Below are 15,545 nucleotides of genomic sequence, written 5' to 3'. Positions count from 1 at the left end.
AAACTGAAATGTTTGCTCATTCTTCTTTGTGCAATAGCTAAAGCTGAGTTAGACTAGAGTGGTAGCATCTGTGAATGTCACTTTTTTTTTTGTCTCATATTCTTCTTTTGATTTAGACCTGTGCTTTGACTCGGGTTTTCTAACACATGAATATGCTTTCATATAAACCATCATAACTCTGTGGTGTTCAGACTTGTTCTTTTTCTCCTGCTGCCAGGTGAACCTCCACTCTTGTCTTTTTCAGGAGTGGACGTCCCAGCTGCTGCCCAGCAACTGTAACATGTCGGCAAATCAGGTGAGTCTCTGATGGTTCAAGCACATCCAAAACTCAAACCACACCACATGAAAGGTCAAATGGATGATCTCACTCTGAATGAGTGCAGAGCAGGGTAAGGGAGGGGCTCTGAGCAGATGAGCAAATAAAGCTCTTTCACAAAATCGTCTTTAAACCGATGTATTAACAAGATAATGCCACAAGGTGGAGCTGTGGTGAAGAAAGTCAGAATGTGCAGAGGATAAACACCCAAGAGATTTCTTTCTGAAATTGTGATGGAATGGCAAAAAAATACAAAGTGATGTTTCTTGACAAATGTTCTAAAGTAAAAAAAAAAAATGCTATTTACATACTAGTATTTCTTTCATGATTGACTTGTGTCTGGCCCAGACAGTGTGAACATCTCATGCTTACCTTCACCACTGAGGTTTCTGCAGTCAAGATATTATATTTCCTTTCTTTCCACTCAGACAGGAAGCTTGTAGCATATAGTGGAAACAAAAAGAATGGTAGACACTGGAGATTGATCTTATTCTGGCTGGATTATTCTTTATAGACGACCTCAACATTAAAGTGTGTTTTCATAACGTTTAATGTGAGAAATGCACAGGTTGTGTAATCCTTCTAAAATTGAATGAACATATTAACACACATTGTATGTGTTTGGTCAAAGACAATGTAAAGGTAAACTTTTTTCAATTTAACATTTCATGCATCAGATTGCAATAATACTTACTGTATTTTCACATAAAGCAAAAATACACTAAACACTGTCATGATTTGATGCCTTTGCTTGACTGGATGGACGGACTGACTGACGGACTTGACTGAAATGCAGAGAGCCACCATTGCTGGTGACTTTCTTGCTGGTACTCCAAAACGCTAGTCTGGTAAAAACCAACCACTTGTTTTACGCTTTGCTTTATGCTGAGGGTCTCAACTCTTGGTTATTGAGAAACAATTGCTTGCTGGAGGTGTGGACTCTGTCGAAGTTTGAAATGTTACCCAGTGGCTGAAGTTTAGCCACTGGGTAACTTCAGCCAGAGTCAACATCTTCAGCCACTTGGCACTGGGTCAAATCTGGGCCAAGATTCAATTGGGATTCATAGAAAATTGCTTGCAACAGTCATCCTCCTCTGTGAAGAGAGAAACCGAGATGAACAACAATTCGGTGTTTGGAAGTGTGGCCAACACGGACTGAGCTGCTTCGTTCGCTTTCTCTGCTGCAGTTGCTAAAACTACTGGTACACTTCACTTCTAAAATAGCGCAGAAAATCAGCATTATTGCTCACAACTTCTCCTTCTGTTCACTGACTGGCCCGGTTAAAATTCTAGCAGAAAAATCCACATCAATGGGAGAAATCCCAGATGGAGCAGTGAAGGGTGATGGAGCAGAATTGCGTAGGAAGGCAATGGCCAGGCTAATCAAAGCAAAGCCATGGCTCTGTAGACTTTCAGACGTGTACCTGGGCAAAAATACTCTGGGGGAAACCGAAGAGACCGGCACATAAATAAATTCCTGACGTGTTGTGAGAAGTTGTCGGGTAATCCTCTAATAATAATGGTGTTAAGTAACACATCCTGTTAGTTCTGTGATATACTGATTCATGTGGTTTTCTGCCTCTGCATGTGAGTTTATGTAATGACGATGAGGCTGAAAATGTCATGCTTTCTTAAAATAAAGGAATACACTTCCCTTTCATCTAAACAGTGCAGGTATAATTTGGCTTGTTTCTTAAAAAACAAATAAAGCAGCAGTACCTTAATGATATGTATTCAACACAATGACTTCTCCCTTGCATAACCGAGCAACATGGCACATTAAAATGACTGATGAGCTTAATAATTACCATCCGCTCTTTTCTCATGCAATCCGTGTCTGTGTAACAAAGCAGGGAGGTGAGATTAGGTGATTCCTCTCCTCTCTCCCTGGTCCGTCTCTGTGCTCAGACATCACAGACAGGCAGAGAATGAAAAGTCCACTTCAGCCCGTGTTCTCAAAGCATGTCAAACTCATTGTCAAGGCCTCCTTCCACAGCGAACTCCAGACTGTCATTCTCATTTAGCTGTAAGCACTTGAAAGAGTTGTGGGACACATGATACAGTCATGCTATTGAACTGAATTCGACATGTTGTGCCAGATCAATAAATGATCTCAGATTCTGCACTGTGGCCTTCGACTTGGCCTGGACCAGAATGTGGCACCCCGAGTCTGGGGCGGTTAGAGGAAGGCGGGGACGTCGGAGGTGGGAGTGGGTGGGGGGGGAGCTGTCAGTCGTGCCGGCCTCGGCCTGCTTTTGCCTTTGCCGTGCATGCTCTTCCAATTACAGACAAAGGAGAGGCAGTCCCGTCCAACATGTGGTTCCATTTAGAGCAGGTGAAACAATGTAGGAAAGTAGATCCGTCTTCCGTCGCATTCCAGGGGCCAGTGAGAAGCAGCTCTAAATCACAGCAGAGTTAATCCTGAGGAGAACTGGTAGGGTAAAAGGTGGCTGAGGGTCCTGGAGGCTTCCTCAGCAGGGGCCCTCAACCCCCCCCCCCCCCCGGTCAAAGTATACAGCATTTCAAAGGATTATGGCAAGCTGATAGGAGTATCACCTTCCCCTTTACATTTTGTTATACTTTAGACTTCTACTTCCAACGCCATCACTCTTCTCCTACATTTAAGACCTTTAGTATTGCTTTGGATGTTGTTTTCAAGCAGGGGGAGACTTTGACCTACATTGAATCGCTCAGTTACATGGCTTGCCTGGAAGACAAACTGCTTTTTTTGTGGGGGGGGATCATTTATGGCAGGGGCCCCCAAACTACGGCCCGCGGGCCGGATCCGGCCCGCCACGTCATTTGGTCCGGCCCCCTGAACAATGCCGGATCCGGCCCGCCTCCTCATACCAGAGAGCATTCAGTGTTTTTTTTCATATATTGTATTTTCTGGTTTATATGTGGATTTTTCTTCAACCACCAGGGGGCTTGAGCAGATGTGAAACTAACTTTCCCTCAATGGAATATATACTAGTCAGTCCCAGTCACCGTTTCACTCACGGTTTTTTCCATTTGCATTCTGGGTAAAAATCTATCTAAAAGCGCGAATGTGTCGTCGCAACCTCCCCCCCTCCCCATCGACCTTAGAAAATTCTAAGGTTTCTTTCTCCAAAAACTAAGACCGGCCCCCGACCAGAGGAAGGAACAGCTATGTGGCCCTCGCAGGAAAAAGTTTGGGGACCCCTGATTTATGGCATAACCCTGAATCGTTAGTAGTCAAATATGACCAGATCCCATTTCCTAGGGCTTCCCCGTGCGCTCCCCCATGTCCTGGCACTTAATTTGGGTAATTGTTAAAATATTCCACTGGAAAATTATACACTCTTTCAAGAAACTGATACATCCTCCAGTTCCATGATTTAATATGCCTGTATGCTGTTATCAGTTCTGCAGCAGCATATTTTTTCTTTAAGGAAAAAGACATATAATGCCAAATATACCTAGTAAAAACCAGAACTACTTTGATGTATTTATCATGTATATAGATTTTTGATAATGTATTTCCAATATAGTAACAACAAACTATCCTACATAGTTTATACACATTTAATATGCTAAATGCATTTACACTAGGGCAATGCCTTAAGATACATCACATTAAACATTTCAGTATAAACCCAGCATTTTGGGTTAAGCAGAAGTCTGTATTTGGTCATGAACAGGTACTCGAGATTATATGATTGAAACTAAAAACTAAAAAAAAAAAAAAAAAAACTCTTATGGCCAGTATGACTGGAAATGCAAAAGCATTTAAGTCCAGACGGTACCTTGGACGCAGTGTGGTGTATCAGAGAAGGCTGCTCTCTACAGTGTGCACGAGAAGGTCAGCAGCTGATTTTATCAGAGCCTTTCCTTCATTTGGCCTTCACGTGAGGGCTCTGTTGGGGTTTGGCAGGTTTGTCTCTTTTCAGCATGTGGTTATATTGGGTTCATGTAGCCACTTTACTCTACTGGAAAGAATGTAGGTTAATATAGCAAGTGGGATCTGGACATCGTGCTCTCGTTTGGCATTTACAGACCATAGGAGAGAGAGCATAGTGTGTGCTTTGAGCTGTAAATCAGAGGATGTTTGGCGTCACACTATTTTACCGGAGGGGGGAGTTTAGACCTCGTGTTGGGCCACGGACCAGCAGCACCCAGTAAAGCTCAGACGTGCAGAATGAGGGAGGAAAGATGAAAGTAAAGGAGGCATATTTTTACACTGGATAGAAGCCCAGAAAGTTTCAACTAGACACTGAGTTAATAAGGACGTTTTTTGGGGATGACTTCACAGCTAAAAGTTTCAAAGGGATACCTTTTGCTATTTGCTTCCGCCAGTGCCAACATTATGGGAAACAGTAAAAGGTATAGAACTGACCATGGAGTCACAGACGAAATACTTTGGCAGCAGAGAAGCGACTCAAATCAACATTGAGATTTCATAGGCTGGTCAAGGATTTTGTGTGTTAAATGCAAATATTAAAGCTGGCATTTATTTCTGTTTCCAATTTCATTGGAGGCTAATGGTATGAATGCTATTTTTTTTCTTACCCACAAAGCCAACATCTTAGTTTAATGGAAGCAAAATATTCACAATTTTAAAATAGGAAGCACATAACAGTTTCTGTTCTGAAATGTGTTTTCATAAGGCAACAGATTGCTGTGTGGGTTGATTGCTGATTGCAGCTAATATCAGGAAACCAAAGATTTCAGTCTATTAGCTTTGACCCTCTTGATTGTTATGCCATCATTCATTCAGCTCCCTAAAGTTTATTCCTGTCAGGTATTAGTCTTTTTATTCAACTTGATTTTGGTTCAACAAAAACTGTCATATTCTGTTCAGCCTACTCTGCTTGAATGGTAGCAGAAAAAAATATATATAAATTTTCTTTTTAAATGGAGAATGCTTTTTTTTTTTTTTTAATGTCATTTTTTGTGACAAGATCCAAAGAATTGGCTTTGAATTCAAAACAGTGGCAAATTAAATTTGTACATTTAGATACAAAACCACTTTTACAGAATACAGCAGTTTTAAAGCATTTGTTTTTCGTAACATAGAAAAAAAATTTTACGTGGAGCTTATAGGATGTTTACCAAGTATCACCATGCTGCTTTCAAGTGTATGCAGGATAATTTGTAAGCTCTTATAGGCTACTTTACCCTACCTCTATAGGTACATACCAGATACCGATTTTTACAAACAGGATACTAAATAACTACTCGGCCCTAATCGCATCCACTGGGTATCTATAAGGTAACTGCTGTGTACATCATTATTTTTGATTATTTGCAACCTTAACCCTAATTCTGTCTTTTTGGTGTGTTGTTCCCACTATATAATTATTCAAACAGAAGGGTAAACAGAGGGAGAAAATGATTTCTGACACAAGGCAGGTGTGATTTCGAATCCAGGACATGGCGGGCATGAAAGTAAAAGGCAAAACAAATTGAGACAAACCAGAGAGCAGACCAAGGAAATGGAATACAGGTGCAGCAAACCAAACTAATGGGATCCTAAATACCGCACAAAATCGTGGAAAAAGAACAAAAATACCAAAGAAACTGGTCATCTCTCACGATTGCCTCTTAATTGAATTAGATCTGCCTTAGAAGGAATAAATAGCTATACACCAAATATGACCAAGACCATTTATTTAACTAACTCTGGACAGAAGGCATGGAAAATGTTGTATACTAATTAAAAACAGTGAAACGTTACCTGAAAGGGGCAAAAATTAAAAAGTTTCTCAAAAACAAAACCAACTTCAGTCACTAAACCTTAAATATCTTCTTATCTCTCTGGATTTATAAGCAGAACGAACAACTGTAAACTAAATACCTGACGTATATGAGAACATTCCTCCATGCATAAACGTAGAGGCTGATGACAGAGAACCGCTGTGCAGCTAGCCAGTACAGGAAGAGAACAATAAACCTCTGCTGGTTGAAAAAATAGGACTATATACTTGATTTTTGGAGTCCGAGTGCTTTCTCCCTTGTCTTACTTGTCGTTGGAAAAAAAAAGGGTCAGAAGGAGACGTAGGCCCCATTAACCCGATAATTAACTGCACATAATGTTGGCTGGCAGGCGAACCTGTAATCACACCTGGAGCAAACGGCCTGTGAGGACAATTTCCTTCTCCCCCAACAATTAACCTACCAGTAAATCCTTCCACAGCTGCTCCATTACATGAGGTTCTTCTTCCTCTACAGACCCCATCTTTATGACGGGGTTGACGGGAGAGAAGATACGTTTGGGTTGTATGTGGGGTGCTTGAACTCAGGTGTTGCACTGTGTGTAGGAAGAAAAGGACCTTTGGAAAAAAGCTGCTTGGGGTTTGTGATCCACATTGTTTCACCTTCGGCTTTTAATCCGTATAATGAAGGCCAGATTTAGGGCTCCACTGCTGTAAACCCCTTTGCCTGTAGTCGCCATCCTGCAGTGACTGGAGCAGCTCAGTTTCTTTCATCACTTGTACACATAAACAGTTAATCAAGTCAGACTGATGTTGGAAAATAGTGTTGTGGGTATGAGCACACAGATCCATGGATCCAGTTAGCTCACAGTGTATAAAAGTGGATTTGGAAGTGGGCACGTTCAGCTGCTTGCGTTAAATTTGCTCCTTGTTAGCAGACATAAATCTGGCAACAAAGTGACGACGCTTTTTCTTTTCCCGGAGTGGAAAATGATTATGTTGTTCACAGCTTAATTATTGTAAATGATCACTTCCCGCTTCCTGAGCACAGCCTTGATGTGTGCGCATGTTCGTTTAACCACTCGCTGATTTTTAAGATGTGATGATGGGCTACTGCGCAACCCTGCTGTTTAGTTAAAGGATGAGTTTTAATCAGAATGTTTGGGAGCCGTTCATTAAATGCTTCCTGCATTTGTAAGATCAGAAATGTCTGGGATCTAAATATATCTTTATCAGGCATTCAGACAGAGAATTGCTTCTCTACATCCTGTCCTTCCTGAAACTAATAAACATTTTAAACCGGAAGCTTCTCCAAAATCTATAAAAAGCACAGCAAAATCTGGTCAGGCAGGTGAGCAGGAGTGCCGACAGAGACACTGATTGAGCTACGGAGAGTTTTGTGTGATTTTTGTGACGTAAATCAAACTTTTTCTTTGGAAATCTTGCATTGTGTTGGCCTGTAGAACAGTTGCCTTGTAGGCTACAATGAAATTGTCTAAAACCTTCTTGAAACAAGTGTTATAAAACCACATCTTAACTTGGAGCACAAACGGTACGTTTAACACAAAAACAACATTGAACATTACCAAAAGAACACCACCACAGCGAAGCATGGTGGCGGCAGCATTATTCTCTGGTCAAACTTGGCTTCCTGTCAAGAGAGATGAACATAATGAAAACTTCTTAATAACAGGAGTTTTTCTTTAACCCACATTATTCAGATTTTTACAAGAGAGTTGAAGATGAGGAGAGATTTCATGTTTTTTCCTCAACACAGTTGGTCCAAACAGAATCACCCAAACCTGACAAGATGACAGGAAAATTCAAGTCTTAAATTTGCCTAATCTAAACTTAGTTCACACCTTACTCCTAAACCTAACAACCCAAAAGCACCACTTCTTCCTCATCGGTTCTCACAATGTAGTATTTATTGGGAAAATGGTCCTTACAATGTATCAAACACAAGGCCACACACACGCCCGCACGTACACCTACACATACACACAACACACACACACACACACACACACACACACACACAATAAGCCTTTCTCTCTAATTTTCTTTCTAAATATGCTATTCCTGGAGCTATAATGATCACTCTGTCGTCTCTTCACTTTCACTCTATAAAAAACCCTCCAGTGTTTTGCTAAATGGCACAAAGTTCTCCATTATCCAGCCAGCAATGATCAGCCCTCGCGCACAGTTTTTGTGCCAAGCCACTACTGTCCTCCCCACATCCTCTCAGCTTCCTCCACCTCCTTTTACCACCCATAACTTCCTTAGAGCAAGTCAATACAAGGACAACTGCCTGTTGTTACCAACTTGGCTCAAAATAAGAGGAGAGGCTGCGCAGACAAAGCTTAACTTGCTAAATTAGTTTATTTAACAAAGACATTAAAAAAATGCAAAGCGAGTAACGATACTCACAAGGCCCTGTTGTAAAAAGATGTAGGACACAAAAATATTTCCCATGTTGGCAAGCAGCCTTCTAGAGAGAGAGGCTTTTTGCATGAGCTTGCTTTATAGACTCCTGTCACTCCCACCTCTCAGGTGCAGCTAGCTCTTTAATGACCTAACCCTGGGCTGCAGGAAAGGGAGAAAGAAAAGCAAAACAGTACTAGCAGGTCATCACGCTCCCACCCTTTTAAAAATATGGCTTAGCTAGTCATCTAAAAAGTTGCTTTAAACTTTTGAACTTCCTCTGACATGACCCTTACTTTTACGTATAAAATAATTGGTGCAGAAAAGAGAAAAAGCTTCTAACATTTTGCCAACAAATTATAAGGCTATGTTACCAGCCACTGATAACGAATCTGCCTAAATATTGTCTGCACCTTTTAGCTAAATGCCGCAGTCATATCATAAAGGTGCAGCTACCGTGGAAAAGTTCTCGTATATCACTTAAACTTACTTTACCTCCACCTAATTGTACAAATCACAAAGACATCATTCACTTCTTCTTTTTACACCACTTTGGTAATGAATCGGTACGTGTTTCATACAGGAAGATTGGGGATGGCGCACCACCTTCTCATCTTCCTTTTCGATGTGTCATCATTGTCTCCTGCAAACATGCAATGGCTTAAAGTTACAGTGGCTCATATGAACGTCTTGAGATCAGAGTTGCTTTAACATTGTGGAAATACATCATAACATCTGGAATTATTCTAAATGAAGATGCAGGGATAGTTGAGATATTAACTGCTTAATCATTTCATTTATGTAAGGTAATTTTTGGTGTATTTTGTTAGTTAGTAACTCGGCAACAACCCCAAAATCTCTTTTTTTTTTTTTTTTTTTTTTAGAAAGACTGGAATGACTAAAAACACAAGTGCTACCTGGAAGAGCTGTGGAATACTAATTTGACTGGAATCAGGTGGCTCTTGATGATAAAAGAAACATGATTTGTCAACTATGATCAACAGTTGTTTCAACACCAACTTTTATGTCCTGGGTCCTGTTTCCTGTCGGAACCTGACGGAGAGCGCTGATGGTCGTCAGGGACACAGAAGGACAGGTCCTACAGTTGTACCCTCACACAGAGGCCTCTGTGAGTTCGACATCTCAAACCTTTCACTGACACGCCGCTAAATAAACTGTGACAGGGTCTATAATCAGGAGCCATTTATGAAATGTGAGTGAGACCAGGAGCTACATGGTTTGACCCCCTCGTGTGTGTGCTTGTCCTGACCTGGGGTCATGCAGACGTATCACATAGCTGGTTTAAACTTTGCTCCAAATGGGAAATGACAGCGCTTAAGGTAGAATCCAGTGATGAAGGTTTTTTTGATGACATCTTGGCCCAGGATTTGTGCATGGATAGTTTCACAGAATTCTCAACATCACAATGAGAAATACTTGATAGGAAAAAAAAAGAAGAAGGTTTTAAGAAGTTCCATGTGTTTGTGTATTAATAGTTTCTCATAGCGATAGAATTATTTGGATGTTTTATTTTGTTAATTTATCCATCCATTTTTCGTAATCCATCTTTTTCATGAGGGCTTTTGAGGAGGAGGCAAAATACAGGGAGATTTTCTTTTGTCTTAAAGGGACAGTATTATGTAAAATTAACTTTAGAAATCACATTATAATTTTATATCCTCATCAAAACGAGCAGCAGCAGCAATTAGCAAACACCTGATGCATCCGTTGCACTTTTTACATGAACAGTTTCTCAGTCCAGTGCTCCAACGAATGTTTGTAAGCGCTCCATAGAGGAATGTTGATGTGATGATGGGCTGAAGGTGAAGTGTGGCAAAGGGCAGAAACTTCTTAAAGAGACAGAGACCCAACTGACATGACGCCGAGGATGATTGTAAAGCCATCATCCTCCAATCATTCCAACCCAAAGGTCAGTAACTGACCAGTCGGCGTCGCAAGCACACTCCTCTCCTCTGGAGGAACTGACTTCCGACAATAGTGACTCTGTTTATCATAGCAAACACGCTGCGGTCAGAGAGATTTTGAGAAAAATAGCTGATGGTTCATGGTCCAAGTTGTCAATCCCGATGGCCGTCACCCAGAATGTTTAGAGGCTGGAATACAATTTATTACATTTCCAAAACCAAAATGGAGTCTGGAATAATGCAAGAAATGGATCATGGCCTGGAGCTGACTTCATGTCCAGTTGAATGAAACGGCTAGTTAGTTATGCTAGATTTTATGCATAGATTCCAATGGTAGCTCAATAGCAGCAAGAAAAACATAGACTGCAGTAACTTTTATGCTACCGTTTACTTTTAAGCATTTTCTTGAAGGAAGATTTTCTCAAGCCGGTATTATTCAAATCATTACTACCAGTTTTATATGTGAAAAATGCATCTGACACAGCGTTCACACTCGCATCCAACCAGACTTTGTGTCCCTCATCATTTTTCCTCTTGGGCTTTATCGTTGATTCCACTGTTGTTTCCTGCTAACAGACCTGATGTAGGACTCCTTACAGAAATTTCTTGCCCGCTGTCGTTGCCTCAGTGTTGGTTTATTAGGCAAAAAGGACTCAAAAAATGACTTGGGTGACGCTTTGAGTTCTGTTACATCTGTCATAATAACAGTTTGTTGGGGTTTGCTCTACTTCCGCATGGGGGCAGGGTCAGCGTCATGTCAATTACAAGGCTTTAAGTGCAAAGTCAATTTTCTTTTAATCCATATCCGATATATACAGCATCTTTATAACAAATGAAGATAACATAGTTACTTGATTATGATACAAAATGTTTCAATGTGCCTAGGAAACACTTAATACTGCCCCTTTAACCTATTAAGTCTATATGAATAAGGTGGAATTTGTATGTACTTTATACATACTGTATATGTATTTAACCTGCAAAGATGACTCCAGACAAAGAAATTCAGTAAAACTATGATGATATTAGTTAGTTTCTCAACTTAAACAGTAATGGATTAGTTTTAAACTCTCTTCTAAACTCCTGACTGACCTTTACCTTGATCTCCATGTTTATCGTGCGCCAGATCTGCAGACAGGTGAAGCACTACTGTTGTAACAGCTGTTTTCTTGAACTTCTCGTGAATGCGCTGACCTGTGAGTCAAAGTGGCTGAAAGATCCAAGCAGAGGTGTGGAAATAGCTCAGGGGTCAACAGTGACAGACGCACAGATGGAGGCCGTGAAAAACGGCTGAAAGACAAAATGCTGTGACTAAGTCTTCAGTTTGACTCTTTGCGTGCAAACGTGTGCCTTTGAGTTATGACTGCATACGTTTCTGTGTGAGTGTGAGTGAATGTGTGTAGAGTTTTCTGACAGCGGCACCCTGTCATTACCGCTCTTCGACGCTGATTACTGGAAGTACATGGCCTGTGGAAGTGCACCTGGGAAACTCACACCTGTCCCAGCCCTCCTCAGGTTAAGAATTGCTGTAAGGGCCTGTTTTCCATCCCCAGTCCAAGTCGCACTCAGCACACTACTCATTTCCATGTTTTTATAATGTTTTTTTACACTTGTAAATCAACATGTAAGAATGTTCTGGCCTCGTCGGACGGCTCTTATGTAATGCCAGGACGGCTTGTATTACCTCCCACACAAACTACACCTGCTCCGACATGTTGTGTTGAGTGTATTTGCATGCACAGATATTTGTCAAAGGTAGTCAGCATTACATCTAATGCATTGTTCAATCTAAGTTGGCTGATAACATGCGCCAATGGTTGATAACGTATCGGCATATAAAGCAACCTTTCTGATGCATTTCATTGCATATAGAAAAGGTTATAATAGATGATGGCATGTTAACATTAGTGGCAATATTAGCTGTTCTAATTAGCAGCTTCATAGCCAAAAAGGTTTTTTAATGTTCAGCTTGTGAACGCACACATTTGCTGGTCTAGCAGTATTATGCCACAGTTAAAGACTTGGCTGAAAATGTCACCAGATGAATGCCTTAACATTTTTCTCAGTACACTTAACCTGCCTGATGGACTGAGCTTTCCATTTTCTTTAATGGAAAGGGTCTATTCCCTTCTTCTGTCAAAATTCGTACTTTCTATAATATTGTCTTCCCCCTAAAAAGCTACATTTTTGACTCTATGCGCTACAATGGAGGCTTCTTCTCCCACTTTTTGACTAAGACAAGGTTGATCTTCTATGTTGTATAGAGGATGACGGATGCCTTAAGGCCGTAGCCCAGCAGGTCAAATTGACCGAGTGAGATAGCATGGCATTTGCTGAGCTTGAGAAATTCAGAAATAGAGCCTTTAATCTGTCGGTGCTTAAAACTGACGTGAAGGAAATGTCGCAACACTGTTGCGACATTATAATTATTACTTCATTGGATAAGAGGTCGGATCAAGTACACGCACAACATACAGGAGTACAAACACAAACCAGTGGGCAAACATTATTACCGACCGATGTGCCTCCACAGTAAATCTAGTTTTAAGTTACACAAGACTTCATTTCAGATTTGTGTGAAAATCAAATGCAGTCCTGTTCCGTTGTCAGCTGTCATCTGAAACAAGTACACATCTGTTGCTTTTGACATATGATTGAAAAGGTTAAAGGTGAATACCACAAGAGGAAAACCTTCAAGTCTACATCTACACCTCAGTTTGACTAAACAGTAGATGATGCCTGAGGCACTGTTGAATGGTCAAATGTATAACTTCCCCCACCCAGATGAACCCTATTTTTGTTTTTTCTTCTGCAGAGCTGATTAGTCGGGCTTATGATATTTTAAATGTTTTCTTAATTTTCCCTGTGGATTCATCAAGACCTCCATATTCTATCTGTCTTCCGGACTCGTGAGCTGAATATTTTATATGTTCAACATAGTTCCGCTCAAGTGGGAATTCAAATGATAACCATGAATTCAGTTTTCTCCGTTTTTTTTTTTCTTCTTTTTTTTTTTCCTGGAGTTTTGATTGGCATTGTTTTTGCAGAAAGGCCATATTGATTTTTATCTTCTTTTCCACAAAGACAAAAGCAGCATGGAGAAGAGGTGAATGGCTGTGTCGTGTATGCTCACAGAGGTGTGTGATGTCGGAGACCCCGTTTTGGGTTAGTCCTGAACTCCGAAAATGTTCGCTCCACACATCATCTGTGCGGCACTGCAAAAAGTAGGTCAGCAGAAGAAAGTTTTGACTGCGGTTCTCTGAAAGTAAAACAGGACAAAGTCTCAGCAGCAGCAGCAGAGGATGTAATGTACCGGTGAGAATGATTGGGTTTCCTCCAGTAATATGTTTTCCAGGACAGCCTTTGCATGAACAAATAAGGAAATATAACTTTTTGATTCAAATGTACACACTATTAATTTTTATGGGTGTACCCACAAATTTATTCGCACAAGCATTTCACTTTATTTCCAATTTAGCTCAGGGGTTAAAACAATATCTTTATTTAAATTAGAGAAAGATTACTGATTAAACACTGTGCGTATCTTTGTGGATATGATTTCCATATAAGCTTATTTATATTTGTTTTCGTAACACACTGGAAACTAGGAGTGGGAACACAAACCTTATACTTCTTCCTACTCCCTTTAAATCAAACAAAACAAACTTTTGCATAGATGTATTTGTATTTCTTTTAAGCGTATGTCGTAAGACAATGTCAACTTTTTCTAAGAATATTCAAAATAAAGATACTCTTAGAAACTCATTGCCGTTAACACTCATTGTTAACGGCAATGAGTGATAAAAGATCTTCTAATTCTTCTCCCCTTCCTGATTTCCACAATCTTCTGTGTTACTTCTGTGTTACAGAGTAACACAGAATATGAATTTATACATAAATATACATATAGTAGCTAGGCTAAACTGCCAGATTGCTCCCTCCCTGTTTCAGAGACGTTGCTACTTCTTCTTCAATTGCCGCCACTTCTTTGGCACGCACGCGCTAAGATGACAACCGAGCCGCACTCTCGCACAAAGAAGCTAGTATGTGCACAAGACCACAGCCATTAAGCGATCTAACAGAGTGACAAGAAGGTAGATCCAGTTTCGTTTGCAGTTTCCAGGGGACTACCTTCTGTTTACCCCCATTATGACTCAAATTGTGAGGTATGCGAAAGGCTGCAGCAGCTTACAAGCTCCCTCAAGAGCTTGGCTTCCCACCTACTGCTATCTGGTGAGGGGAGAACCGGTTTACAAGACATGCAGTGTAAAACTCAATACAGAGAGCATGGAAAAACTAAATCACTGCATGTTTTTGGGCTCAAACAACATCACACATCAGCTGAACATTACTAACCTGCTTGCTGTGCTTCTTTTAGTACTTCATTAATTGTTGTTTTTGAGGCAAATCATGTTTTGGAGATGCTGGTTTTGCAGCTGGAAATACTAGCAGAGCTGTGGCCAAAAAATTGAAAATTCCCAGGACGCTAAAGAAGAAATACACCCTGGGATTAACTGTAATTTTATTTATTTATTTAATGGGGACAGTGCGCTAACATTTTTCTAAATATGCCACGATTGGCCAAAATCTTATTTTTTTGATATGCTGTCCTTTGACAAGTACTTTCTTTCTAAATACAAGCAAAAGTTAAACAAAAACAAGGTTTACGACTTGACTGCGCCAATTTTGTTAATGAATGCAATCAATCCAAACAGCAATACAAAATAAGGAGACAACAATACAACTATTGTAAAAAGTAGTAGTACTGACAATATCTTCTAGAGCAGAGGACAACTGGTATATGTAGTCTGTAATTTTTAAGGAAAGCTGCTATGAAGATATTACTGTTGACAGGGCAGGCGGATTTTTGCTTCTGACTGTTTCAGTCACACCTGCCAACCTTGCAGAGCATATCTGGAAAATTTCAGCGGATGTGGGAACGCAGCAAAAGGAAGATGAAGAATCACCAAGGGGGAACAACGTGAACACGAGTAAACGTAAACCACGCTATTTCCTTGGAACTGCTGTGTGTACACATAACTCTTTCCTTCAGTTTTGATCAGACGTTTACATGTGCTCTAATACAACGTTTGGTTTTTTTTGGCGATCAGTTCAGTTTTTTTTTTTTTTTTTTTTTTTTTTACCTGCCGTTTTACACATTTTTGTTTTTTTTAATGGTTTTTAAAAAAAATTGGGGGATTTGTT

At 40.4% G+C, this 15,545-nt stretch overlaps 1 long non-coding RNA gene across 4 annotated transcripts in view; it reads left to right on the top strand.

The window, feature by feature from the left end:
* Positions 1-15,545, top strand: part of LOC106957034 (uncharacterized) — a 55,477-nt gene that overhangs the window by 11,875 nt on the left and 28,057 nt on the right. For 3 of the 4 annotated variants that reach the window (XR_001426880.1, XR_001426878.1, XR_001426881.1), the window contains exon 4: positions 245-295. This is a non-coding gene — a long non-coding RNA (uncharacterized LOC106957034). Of the gene's footprint in view, positions 1-217; positions 296-15,545 lie in introns of all 4 variants that reach the window. The other variant, XR_001426879.1, reaches the window with a different exon arrangement.

Source organism: Poecilia latipinna, unplaced genomic scaffold (assembly GCF_001443285.1).
Source record: "Poecilia latipinna isolate Pla-1442-1.1 unplaced genomic scaffold, P_latipinna-1.0 Scaffold867, whole genome shotgun sequence".
Taxonomy (NCBI): Eukaryota; Metazoa; Chordata; class Actinopteri; order Cyprinodontiformes; family Poeciliidae; genus Poecilia; species Poecilia latipinna.
Note: the sequence above shows the minus strand (reverse complement) of the source record. Positions and strands in the feature narration are given on the sequence as shown.